This window comes from Bombina bombina, chromosome 7 (genome assembly GCF_027579735.1).
Source record: "Bombina bombina isolate aBomBom1 chromosome 7, aBomBom1.pri, whole genome shotgun sequence".
NCBI classification, from domain to species: Eukaryota; Metazoa; Chordata; class Amphibia; order Anura; family Bombinatoridae; genus Bombina; species Bombina bombina.
The window spans coordinates 234443830-234456752 of NC_069505.1; the positions used below are offsets into that span (position 1 = coordinate 234443830).

General features: G+C 39.0%; 1 protein-coding gene across 1 annotated transcript in view; it reads left to right on the plus strand.

Moving 5' to 3' along the window:
• Positions 1-12923, plus strand: part of KCNC1 (potassium voltage-gated channel subfamily C member 1) — a 328150-nt gene that overhangs the window by 313639 nt on the left and 1588 nt on the right. The window lies entirely within an intron of this gene.

A 12923-nucleotide genomic window follows, 5' to 3' on the forward strand; every position in this document is an offset into this window, starting at 1 on the left:
GGCCAAAGAGCTTCAGAGAACTAGACCCTGTGACTGTCAAGAATTTTAACTATACAATGGGGCAAATTTAACAAAGTGCGGACGGACATGATCTCCTGTAGCGTATCATGTCCGCTGCACATTAATAAATGCAGACAGCATACACTGTCGGCAGTTATCATTGCACAAGCAGTTCTGGTGAACTGTTTGTGCAATGCCGCCGCCTGCAGATTCACAGCCAATCAGCCGCTAGCAGGGGGTGTCAATCAACCCGATCGTATACGATCGGGCAGTTTGCTGTCTGTATCTGTGTTCAAAGAATATCACATTGACATAGTATGTCTGTGCACCTTAATACTAATAATAATTCATATGATTTTCTGTAAGCTATACAAAGTTTTTAAATAGCTCTTGAAAAAGACGGTATAGCCGTTGAAACGCTTTTGTGTTGAGCAAAATAAACATTTTTTTTTTTTTTTGTGTGTGAAATCACCTGTGGAGCTGTTTGCCTGATATAATTCTGTGAGTATACTGCACTTATATATTAAGGTGCACAGACATACTATGTCAATGTGATATTCTTTGAACACAGATACAGACAGAACCCCTTTTTTGGGAAGATTGTAAAATCACCTGTGGAGCCGTTTGTCTGATATTATTCTGTGAGTATACTGCACTTATGTATTAAGGTGCACAGACATACTATGTCAATGTGATATTCTTTGAACACAGATACAGACAGAACCCCTTTTTTGGGAAGATTGTAAAATCACCTGTGGAGCTGTTTGCCTGATATAATTCTGTGAGTATACTGCACTTATATATTAAGGTGCACAGACATACTATGTCAATGTGATATTCTTTGAACACAGATACAGACAGAACCCCTTTTTTGGGAAGATTGTAAAATCACCTGTGGAGCCGTTTGTCTGATATTATTCTGTGAGTATACTGCACTTATGTATTAAGGTGCACAGACATACTATGTCAATGTGATATTCTTTGAACACAGATACAGACAGAACCCCTTTTTTGGGAAGATTGTAAAATCACCTGTGGAGCCGTTTGTCTGATATTATTCTGTGAGTATACTGCACTTATGTATTAAGGTGCTCATAATGTGATATTCTTTGAACACCGATACAGACAGAATTCTTCTGGGAAAATTGTGAAACATAGAAAAAAATCCTTTGGAGATCCCTTAGAACCAGCGCCTCTATCTGCCAATATACATTGTTTGTACAGCTTTGAGAGAGACTGTTTGGAAGGCAGCGGTTCTAACTAAAGGGAAGTAACTATCCTATTGTATACTCTTTTTTTTGTTCTGTTAGTTTAATGTTTGACAAGTTTAAAGGTATATTCAACTTAAAACTGAATTTTCTTTAAATGAATTCAAATGAAACAATATATGCACTCAGTTTATTGCGCTTGCTTTTTTTTGTAAAATATAGCGAGGGCAGCCAGGTGTCTGCGACAAAAATACCGGACAGATAAACGGGGGGGGAGGTTTGAGATAATAGTTCTTTTGATGAACCTTCCACTTTGGAGGTTTTTCCTGTGCCGGACCGTGCTATGGATATTATCTCACAGGAATGAGAGAAACCAGGGGTGTCTTTTTCCCCGTCTCCCATTTTTAGGAAAATGTTTCCTGTCGAGGACTCCATTAAAGACCCTTGGCATACTGTACCCAAATTTGAAGGGGCCATTTTCACTCTGGCTAAGAGAACCACTATTGCTATTGAGGATAGCTGCTCTTTTAAGATTCTGATGGACAAGAAGCTGGAGGCTTATTTGAAAAAGATATATGTTCATCAAGGTCTCCAATGGCAACCTGCGGTGTGTATTGCCAACGTGACTAGTGCTGCATCTTATTGGTTCAAGCCTTGTCTGAGTCTCTTCAAGAGATAGGATTAAAGCTCTTAAGTTGGCCAATTACATTATGGCAGATGCCATTTTACAGGTTGTTAGACTAGGAGCTAAAACTTCTAATTTCACTGTCCTAGCCCGCAGGGCGTTATGGTTGAAATCCTGGTCTGCGGACGTTTCCTCTAAAGTCAAGCTTCTGGCGATTCCTTACAAGGGCAAAACTTTGTTTGGACCCGGTTTGTCAGAAATGATCTCTGATATTACGGGTGGAAAAGGGTCTAGAGGCCTAGAGGACGTCAGAGTAATTTTTGTTCCTTTTGTAACTTCAGAGGAAAGCCTTCCCCTTTTACCAAGCAGGAACAATCCAAGTCTTCTTGTATACCCAATAAGTCTTGGAACAAGGGGAAACAATCAAAGAAACCTGCAGCTGATTTCAAATCACCATGAAAGGTTTGCCCCTGATCCTGGATCAGATCAGGTGGGGGGCAGACTTTCTCAGTTCTCTCAAGCCTGGATATGAGATGCCCCAGATCCCTGGACTGTGGACATAGTATCCCAGGGTTACGAATTGGAATTCAAGACTTTTCCTCCCAGAGGCAGATTCTTTCTCTCAAGATTATCTGCAGACCAGATAAAGAGAGAGGCGTTTTTGAAATGTATACATCATCTTTCCTCCCTGGGAGTGATAGTTCCAGTTCCAGTGCAGGAACAGGGTCTTGGGTTCTACTCCAACCTATTTGTGGTTCCCAAAAAAGAGGGAACTTTCCGTCCCATTCTAGACTTGAAGTGTCTAAACAAGTTTCTTAAAGTTCCATCCTTCAAGATGGAGACTATACGCTCCATTCTTCCTTTAGTACAAGAGGGTCAGTTCATGACAACCATAGACCTAAAGGATGCGTATCCTTATGTTCCTATTTACAGGGGCCATCACAGATTCCTGAGATTTGCCTTTCTGGACAAACATTTCCAGTTTGTGGCCCTTCCATTTGGTCTAGCCACAGCTCCAAAAAAATTTTCAAAGGTTCTGGGGGCTCTTTTGGCAGTGATTCCATTGTCGTGGAATTGCTGTGGCAACCTAACTGGATGACATATTGGTTCAGGCGCCATCTTTTCAACAAGCAAAATCTCACAGAGATATTGTTGTCTTTTCTTCATTTCCATGGATGGAATGTGAATCTGGAAAAAAGCTCCCTTTCCCCTTAGGGACCATAATAGATTCTCTATTGATGAAGGTCAGGAAAAACAAAACCATTTCCTCTTGCCTCTCTATTCAGGCTACTGCTCATCCTTCAGTGGCTCAATGTATGGTGGTAATTGGTCTGATGGTGGCTTCCATGGACATCATTCCTTTTGCTGAATTCCATTTGAGAGCTCTCCAGTTGTGCATGCTCAGACAATGGAATGGTGACCATGCGGATCTATCTCAGATAATAGAGTTATATCAGTCATCTAGGGATTTTCTCTCATGGTGGATTTCTCAGGAACATCTGTCTCAGGGCACATGCTTTAGGAGACCTTCCTGGGTGATTGTGCCTGCTGGGCTGGGAGCAGTCTGGAACTCGTTAAAAGCTCAGGGCCTTTGGACTCGGGAGTAGTCTGCTCTTACCATCAACATCTTGGAGTTGAGGGTGATTTACAATGCTCTATTGGCGTGGCCTCAGTTGTCCTCAGCCCAGTTTATCAGGCTCCAGTAAGACAACATAACCTCTCTGGCTTACATCAATCATCAGGGAGGAAATCAGAGTTCCTTAGCCATGAAGGAGGTTACTCGGATTCTTCAGTGGGCAGAGACCCACAATTGCTGTCTATCTGCCATCCACATTCCAGGAGTAGAAAACTGGGAAGCCAATTTTCTGAGCAGACAGGCTTTTTATCCCGGGGAGTGGGAACTCCATCCATAGGTGTTTTCCAGCTTACTCCTCAAATGGGGGGGATGCCGGAGTTAGATCTGATGGCATCCCGTCAGAACGCCAAGCTTCCAAGGTACGGTTCAAAGTCAAGAGATACGCAGGCCGTTCTGATAGATGATCTGGTGGTTCCTTGGGTTTTCAGGTTGGCATACCTGTTTCCTCCATTTGCTCTCCTTCCACGAGTCATTGCTTGTATCAAACAGGAGGGGGCGTCAGTGATTCTAATAGCCCCTGCGAGGCCTCGCAGGATCTGGTTTGAAGACCTAGTGGAGATGTCATCTCTCCCACCTTGGAGACTACCTCTGAGGAAGGACCTCAGGGTCCCTTCCTTCATCCAAATCCTGTTTCTCTAAAGCTGACTGCTTGGAGATTGAATGCTTAATTCTGTCTAAGCATGATTTTTCTGAGTCGGTCATTGAGACCATGATTCAGGCTTGCAAGCCTGTTACTAGAAAGATTTACCATAAGATATGGCGTAAATATCTTTATTGGTGTGAATCCAAGGGCTACTCTTGGAGTAGAATTAGAATTCCTAGAATTGTATCTTTTCTTCAGGTAGGCCTGGAGAAGGGATTTCTGCCAGATGTGCAATCTTTTTGTCAGACCTTGATCAAAATCAGGCCTGTCTTTAAGTCTGTTGCTCCTCCCTGGTGCCTTAACCTTGTTCTTAAAGTTTTACAGCTGGCTCAGTCTGAGCCTTTACATTCCATAGACATTAAGTTGTTATCTTGGAAGGTTTTGTTTCTTGTTGCTATCTCTTCTGCTCGAAGAGTCTCGGAACTCTCAGCTCTGCAGTGTTATTACCCATATCTTATTTTTCATGCCGATAAGGCGGTTCTTTGTACTAAGCTAGGTTTCCTTTCTAAGGTTGTTTCTAATAGAAATATCAACCAGGAAATTGTTGTTCCCTCTCTGTGTCCTAATCCTTCTTCTTCCAAAGAATGTTTGTTACACAATTTGGATGTTGTACGTGCTCTTGAATTCTACTTACAGGCGACTAAGGATTTTCGCCAGTCCTCTGCCCTCTTTGTCTGTTTCTCTGGGAAACGTAAAGGTCAGAAAGCTACTGCTATTACTCTTTCTTTTTGGTAACGAAGTATAATTCGTTTGGCTTATGAGACTGCAGGACAGCAGCCTCCTGAGAGAATTACCACTCATTCCACAAGAATTGATTCCTCTTCTTGGGCTTTCAAAAATGAAGCTTCTGTGGAACAGATTTGCAAGGCTGCAACTTGGTCTTCTCTACATACCTTTTCCAAATTTTCAAATTTGATACTTTTGCATCGGCTGAGGTTTCTTTTGGGATAAAGGTTCTTCAAGCGGTGATGCCTTCTGTTCAGGACTGCCTGTCTTGCCCCTCCCTATTTATCTGTGTCCTCTAGCTTGGGTATTGGTTCCCAACAGTAATTACTCAAGCCGTGGACTCACCATATCTTAGGAAAGAAAAACAAAATTTATGCTTACCTGATACATTTATTTATTTCCGGATATGGTTGGTCCACGGCCCCACCCTTTATTTTAAGACAGTTGTTCTTTTGACTATAACCTCAGGTACCTCTATACCTTGTGTTACTCCTTTTTCTCCAATTCTTAAATCACAGATGGGCGTGTTCACTACTTAGGAACCTGTTTGTCCATGATCACGGCGAGTGGGTAGCAGATTCTTTCATTTACGCTGCTGAAGTATTTAATATGGTACAAGTCATTTCTTGTGCAACACCACTCCCTGCTCAATGCCCCTGAACAAGCGAGTTTGGGTATTTAAACTCTGCCATCTCAGAGGTTGCAGAGAGGTGATGGAGAGTTGGTCAAATGACCACCACTTCTTAGGTTCACATGAGTGAGGGCTGCCGCTTCTTGATATATGGAGCTGACTTCTCTCTACAGTCTAGAAAATGTACATAATATCCTATAGCCAGGATTTTGTTTGTCCTAAGACAATAGGTACCTTCACTTAGAGGGGAGCCTGTCAGTCTGGTCTGTTGATCTAGTTTTAAATTGTACTAATCATTATCTTATATTTGCCTTGTGTTTAGTGCAGCAAAATTGTTTAAAAGATAGATAATCCCCTTATTACCCATTCCCCAGTTTTGCATAACCCTCACTGTTATATTAATATACTTTTTACCTCTGTGATTACCTTGTATCTAAGCCTCTGCAGACTGCTCCTTATCTCCAGTTTTATAAATATACTTTTTACCTCTGTGATTACCTTGTATCTAAGTCTCTGCAGACTGCTCCTTATCACAGTTATATTAATACACATTTTACCTCTGTGATTACCCTGTATCTAAGCCTCTGCAGACTGCTCCTTATCTCAGTTATATTAATACACTTTTTGGGTATTTAAACTCCGCCATCTCAGAGGTCGCAGAGAGGTGATGGAGAGTTGGTCAAATGACCACCACTTCTTAGGTTCACATGAGTGAGGGCTGCCGCTGCTTGATATATGGAGCTGACTTCTCTCTACAGTCTAGAAAATGTACATAATATCCTATAGCCAGGATTTTGTTTGTCCTAAGACAATAGGTACCTTCACTTAGAGGGGAGCCTGTCAGTCTGGTCTGTTGATCTAGTTTTAAATTGTACTAATCATTATCTTATATTTGCCTTGTGTTTAGTGCAGCAAAATTGTTTAAAAGATAGATAATCCCCTTATTACCCATTCCCCAGTTTTGCATAACCCTCACTGTTATATTAATATACTTTTTACCTCTGTGATTACCTTGTATCTAAGCCTCTGCAGATTGCTCCTTATCTCAGTTATATTAATATACTTTTTACCTCTGTGATTACCTTGTATCTAAGCCTCTGCAAACTGCTCCTTATCTCAGTTATATAAATATACTTTTTAACTCTGTGATTACCTTGTATCTAAGCCTCTGCAGACTGCTCCTTATCTCAGTTGTATTAATATACTTTTTACCTCTGTGATTAACCTGTATCTAAGCCTCTGCAGACTGCTCCTTATCTAAGTTATGTTAATATTCTTTTTACCTCTGTGATTACCTTGTATCTAAGCCTCTGCAGACTGCCCCTTATCTCAGTTATATTAATATACGTTTTACCTCTGTGATTACCTTGTATCTAAGCCTCTGCAGACTGCTCTTATCTCAGTTATATTAATATATGTTTTACCTTTGTGATTACACTGTATCTAAGCCTCTGCAGACCGCTCCTTATCTCAGTTATATTAATATACTTTTTACCTCTGTGATTACCGTGTATCTAAGCCTCTGCAGACTGCTCCTTATCTCAGTTATATTAATATACTTTTTACCTCTGTGATTACGTGTATCTAAGCCTCTGCAGACTGCTCCTTATCTCAGTTATATCAGTTATATTTATATACTTTTTACCTCTGTGATTACCTTGTATCTAAGCCTCTGCAGACTGCCCCTTATCTCAGTTATATTAATACACTTTTTACCTCTGTGATTACCTTGTATCTAAGCCTATACAGACTGCCCCCTTATTTCAGTTATATTAATATACTTTTTACCTCTGTGATTACCCTGTATCTAAGCCTCTGCAGACTGCTCCATATCTGTTATATTAATATACTTTTTACCTCTGTGATTACCTTCTATCTAAGCCTCTGCAGACTGCTCCTTATTTCAGTTATATTAATATACTTTTTACCTCTGTGATTACCCTGTATCTAAGCCTCTGCAGACTGCTCCTAATCTCAGTTATATTAATATACGTTTTACCTCTGTGATTACCTTGTATCTAAGCTTCTGCAGACTGCCCCTTATCTCAGTTATATTAATATACTTTTTACCTCTGTGATTACCTTGTATCTAAGCCTCTGCAGACTGCCCCTTATCTCATTTATATTAATACACTTTTTACCTCTGTGATTACCTTGTAGCTAAGCCTCTGTAGACTGCTCCTTATCTCAGTTATATTAATATACTTTTTACCTCTGTGATTACCCTGTACCTAACCCTCTGCAGACTGCTCCTTATCTCCAGTTTTATAAATATACTTTTTACCTCTGTGATTACCTTGTATCTAAGTCTCTGCAGACTGCTCCTTATCACAGTTATATTAATACACGTTTTACCTCTGTGATTACCCTGTATCTAAGCCTCTGCAGACTGCTCCTTATCTCAGTTATATTAATACACTTTTTACTTCTGTGATTACCCTGTATCTAAGCCTCTGCAGACTGCTCCTTATCTCAGTTATATTAATAAACTTTTTACCTCTGTGATTACCTTGTATCTAAGCCTCTGCAGGCTGCTCCTTATCTCAGTTATATTAATATACTTGTTACCTCTGTGATTACCTTGTATCTAAGCCTCTGCAGACTTTCCCCTTATCTCAGTTATATTAATATACTTTTTACCTCTGTGATTATCTTGTATCTAAGCCTCTACAGACTGCTCCTTATCTCAGTTATATTAATATACTTTTTACTTCTGTGATTACCTTGTATCTAAGCCCCTGCAGACTGCCCCTTATCTCAGTTATATTAAAATAAGTTTTACCTCTGTGATTACCTTGTATCTAAGCCTCTGCAGACTGCCCCTTATCTCAGTTATATTAATATACTTTTTGCCTATGTGATTACCCGGTATCTAAGCCTCTGCAGAGTGTCCCTTATCTCAGTTATATTAATATACTTTTTACTTCTGTGATTACCTTGTATCTAAGCCTCTGCAGACTGCTCCTTATCTCAGTTATATTAATATACTTTTTACTTCTGTGATTACCCTGTATCTAACCCTCTACAGACTGCTCCTTATCTCAGTTATATTAATACACTTTTTACCTCTGTGATTACCTTGTATCTAAGCCTTTGCAGAATATAAGCCTTCCTATGTTGTTCTTAAATTTAGAGCGCCTTAAAATTATAAGCACTTTAAAAATCAAAAGTACCCCTTACGATTTCTATGATCTATTAAATAGATCTACCCGTGACAGGTTGTTTAAAAATAGAAATAAAACAATGTTGTGGTTGAATTATATCTATACCAAAAAATACATCTATTATCAAACAGGCATTAAAACAGTGATTGAGCAGCTATCCTCACACAAAACATACAATTTACTGAGTCTTCCACTAGAAATTGAAAGATGGGACAGTGCTATAGAAAAAATAAGCAATCTGCACAAATAGAGAATTCTGAATATTTAATTAAAAGATTGGTAATATAGGTGTAGTGCAATGATGCACATCACTAATACAAAAACCATAAAGGTAAAAACATTCACATAAATAAAACAGTTCACAGTGCAAAATCAGCAGTATGGAAAAGATACCTGCACTGAAAAAAGGGTGGCGATGGTCGACGTGGTCGCTAAATGAAATTCGTGTGACCTAAGCTGCAAACCATGAACAGGACACGGCCGGTACCTCCTAACAACACCACTAAGCGTTTCAAGAATAACTTCCAGAGGAAGAGGAATTATCCTTGGAATGCGTAGTAGTGATGTTAGGAGGTACCGGCCGTGTCTTGTTCATGTGCTGGAAAGTCAATAAAGAAAAGTTGTTGAAGAAAAAAAACAGATGGGGTAGGTTTAGGAGAGGTAGATTTGGGTGACAGCAGTGGCTGAGTGGTACTGCATCCCAATATTGAGCTTATTAGTTTTCGTGCATGTTAGAAAGGACGTGAAATAATTTGTAATTATATAAAATGTTTAATTATGTTTAGTAAAATAAAATGACAACATAGATTCTTTTTTTCCTGCTTTTACTGTAAAATGCCTTGCTTTTGTGTAAAATCTGTCCCACATTCCATAAAAGACTGAAAACAAATTCTGTAATATATGCTTCCTTCAAAATTGTACCTATTGCCTTAGAGGAATATGAAACCCACATTTTTTTCTTTCATGATTCAGACAGAGAAGCGATTTTAAGCAACTTTCTATTTTACTCCTAGAAAGTTGCTTAAAATCGTAACCTGGCTAGCACTTGTGATTGGTGGCTACATTTGGCAAACCAATAAGCAAGTGCAACCCAGGTTCTCAACCAAAAATGGTCCGGCTCTTAAGCTTACATTCCTGCTTTTCAAATAAAGATACCAAGAGAACGAAGATGGAGTAAATTAGAAAGTTGCTTAAAGGTACATAAAACAAATTGGGATAGAGACAAAATAATATAATATGTACTTTTTACTTTACCTGCAAATTTATACTGCAATGCCTCACCCTTAACCCTTTCTTTTTAGTTTCTGAACTGTAAAACTCTAACTGCCCCCACACATTTCCTTCTATGGCTGTATCTATATCTATTGTTATTTTGGTAGAATGCAGAAGTGCAAAGGGATTATCTGTTGGAGCTGTCTAGAAGCTGTGAACTCAGTTGATATACAATGCCTGTGTCTAAACACTGATAACGGGAGTGAAGTTGGCTGCCCCAGGCAGGTTAGCTACATTATTCATTGTGTTTATTTTTTTAAATTATTTTAAAATACTTGCCAGCATTTTGTAAACAATTTTTTTATGCAAACTATTTTTAATTAATTAGCCCTTTTAGGATATGCACAGATGTCAACCTGTTTTATTGCACTTTAAAATTGCCTGCTCTATCTGAATCATTAAAGAAAGCAATTGGGTTTACTATCCCTTTAATCAAAAGCAAATTTCATACAAATTTGTGTATTACATATCTTTGCTTTTTGTGGGTTCCAGGCCATAATTGTTTTTGCTTATACAGTAGATCTCCTATAATTAAAAAGTCTCAGACACACTCCAAGCAATTCATTTAATATGAGGGTTATGTTCCTTAAAGGGACATAAAACCCATATATTTAATCACTTCAAAGTAATGCAGAATAACTGTAAAAAGTTCACAAAAAATATCATCTGAACATCTCTATGTAAAAAGGGAGATATTTACCTCAAAATGTATTCAGCTCACAACAGGAAGAGTTCTGTGAAAAAAAAACAAACAAACAAAAAAAAACATCAGCCAACACGTTTATCAGTGTTGATGTCACACTTTGCTTTATAGCGATCCCACAAGACTTCACTGAAATCATGTGATATTTCATAGTAAACGTCCTTAAACTGAGGAGGCAAATAACATGATTGTGCCTGCAGATGCCAAATACACGCTGCTTTGCAAGTCCCAGGACTATCATCCTGATTGTCTGTGTAAAGTCCCTTTACAATAGTATGTGGCTACTATTTAAATATTGAGGTAAAATATATTCCTTTCTTAAAAAAAGATATTCATGTGATGTTTTCTAGTCAGCTTTTAACAGCTCTGTTATATCACTTTCACATACATTAACATGTGATATTTATATCCCTTTAAATGGAATGCAAAATTGAATTCTATGTACATTCTTATGCATATTAATATATATATATATATATATATATATATATATATATATATATAGGGGTCTATCTATCACGCTCCGAATGGAGCTTGATGCCCCGTGTTTCTGGCGAGCCTGCAGACTCGCCAGAAACAGCAGTTATGAAGCAGCGGTCTAAATACCGCTGCTCCATAACCTTGCCCGCCTGCTCTGAGCAGGCCGACAGACATCGCCGGAAATCAACCCGATCGAGTACGATCGGGCTGATTGACACCCCCTGCTGGCGGCCTATTGGCCGTGAGTCTGCAGGGGGCGGCGTTGCACCAGCTGAGCTGCTGGTGCAATGCTGAATACCTCATTTTTATCAGTATATACCTCATTTTTATCAGTATATAACATCAAATAAACATACTCAAGAGGCTTTGCAAGGGATATGTCTCTGGATTGCAGAACAATGCAATTTCTTACTGATTTTTTTTTAAAATCTATTAAAAAATGATTTTGTAACTGCTAATAATTGTTTACCAATGTAGTATAGTGACCACCTGACTTGAACTACATGTAATATGCAACTTTATGTAAAATCATTACTAAACCTTCATTTAATATAGAGCAGCAAACAGTTCTCCAATTTACTTCTTTTATCAGATTTGCTTTGTTATTTTGCTGTCCTTTGTTGAAAAGTAGGCTTAGGAGCAGCAATGCACTACTGGGAGCTAGCTGAATACATCCTGTGAGCCAATAAAAAAAGGCATATACAGTATGTGCTGCCACCAATTAGCAGCTAGCTCCCAATAGTGATCCTTAGCCTAACATTTGTAACATTTCAAGATAGGTATGTCCAATGCATGCGGAGCAACCGTATGGGAAGAGCAGCGCATGCGCGGTATGTATTTTAGTTATATTTTTTAAATGTCTCTTTAAAACAAGTCTACAGTAGGATAAAGATGGTTAAAGAGACAGTAATCACAGTGATATTTTTATATACGATTGGTTATGCATAACGGAACACATTTGGGGGCCAATTCATCAAGCTCCGAATGGAGCTTGATGCAGCTGTTTCAGCGCGAGCCTTCAGGTTTGCCGGAAACAGGAGTTAAGAAGCAGCGGTCTTAAGACCGCTGCTTCTTAACTTGTCTGCCACCTCTGAGGCAGCGGACAGCAATCCGCCTGATCGCATACGATCGGGTTGATTAACACCCCCTGCTAGTGAATCTGCAGGGGGCGGCATTGCACAAGTAGTTCACCAGAACTGCTTGTGCAATGATATACACTGTCTGCATTTATCAATGTGTGGCGATGTGCGGCGGAGATGATCACTACAGCGGATCATGTCCGTCTGCACTTTCAAAAATCGGCTCCTCTGAGTATATTTTTATTATTTATTTTGTCCTCTTTTTATGTAATTTGCCTCTGAAAACAAAAGATTTTTTATTTCTCAGAGCTGGAAATGCACACTGCTGACTTCTCTAGCCTAACCCTGCTGCATATTATTATGCTAATTAGCTTCAGGAGATAACAAATGCAACACTGCACAGGAATTTGTTTGATAACATGTCAGCACTTATGACTAGATGGGGTGGGAAATAAACTCAATACTCTGCTTATAGCATGTATTTAGATTTGAATGTCCCTTTTTAAAAAAAACCAAAAAACTTTTTACGTTACTTCCATTTTGAAATGTCCTCGTTCTTTTGGTATCTTATGTTTAAAGGGATACTAACCCCTCATTTTTTCTTTCATGATTCAGACAGAGCATGCAATTATAAGCAACTTTTTAATTTACTCCTATTATCAATTTTTCTTTGTTCTCATGTTATCTTGATTTGAAAAAGCAGTAATAAAAGGTTAGGAGCCGGCCCATTTTTTAGTTCAGCACCTTGGTAGAGCT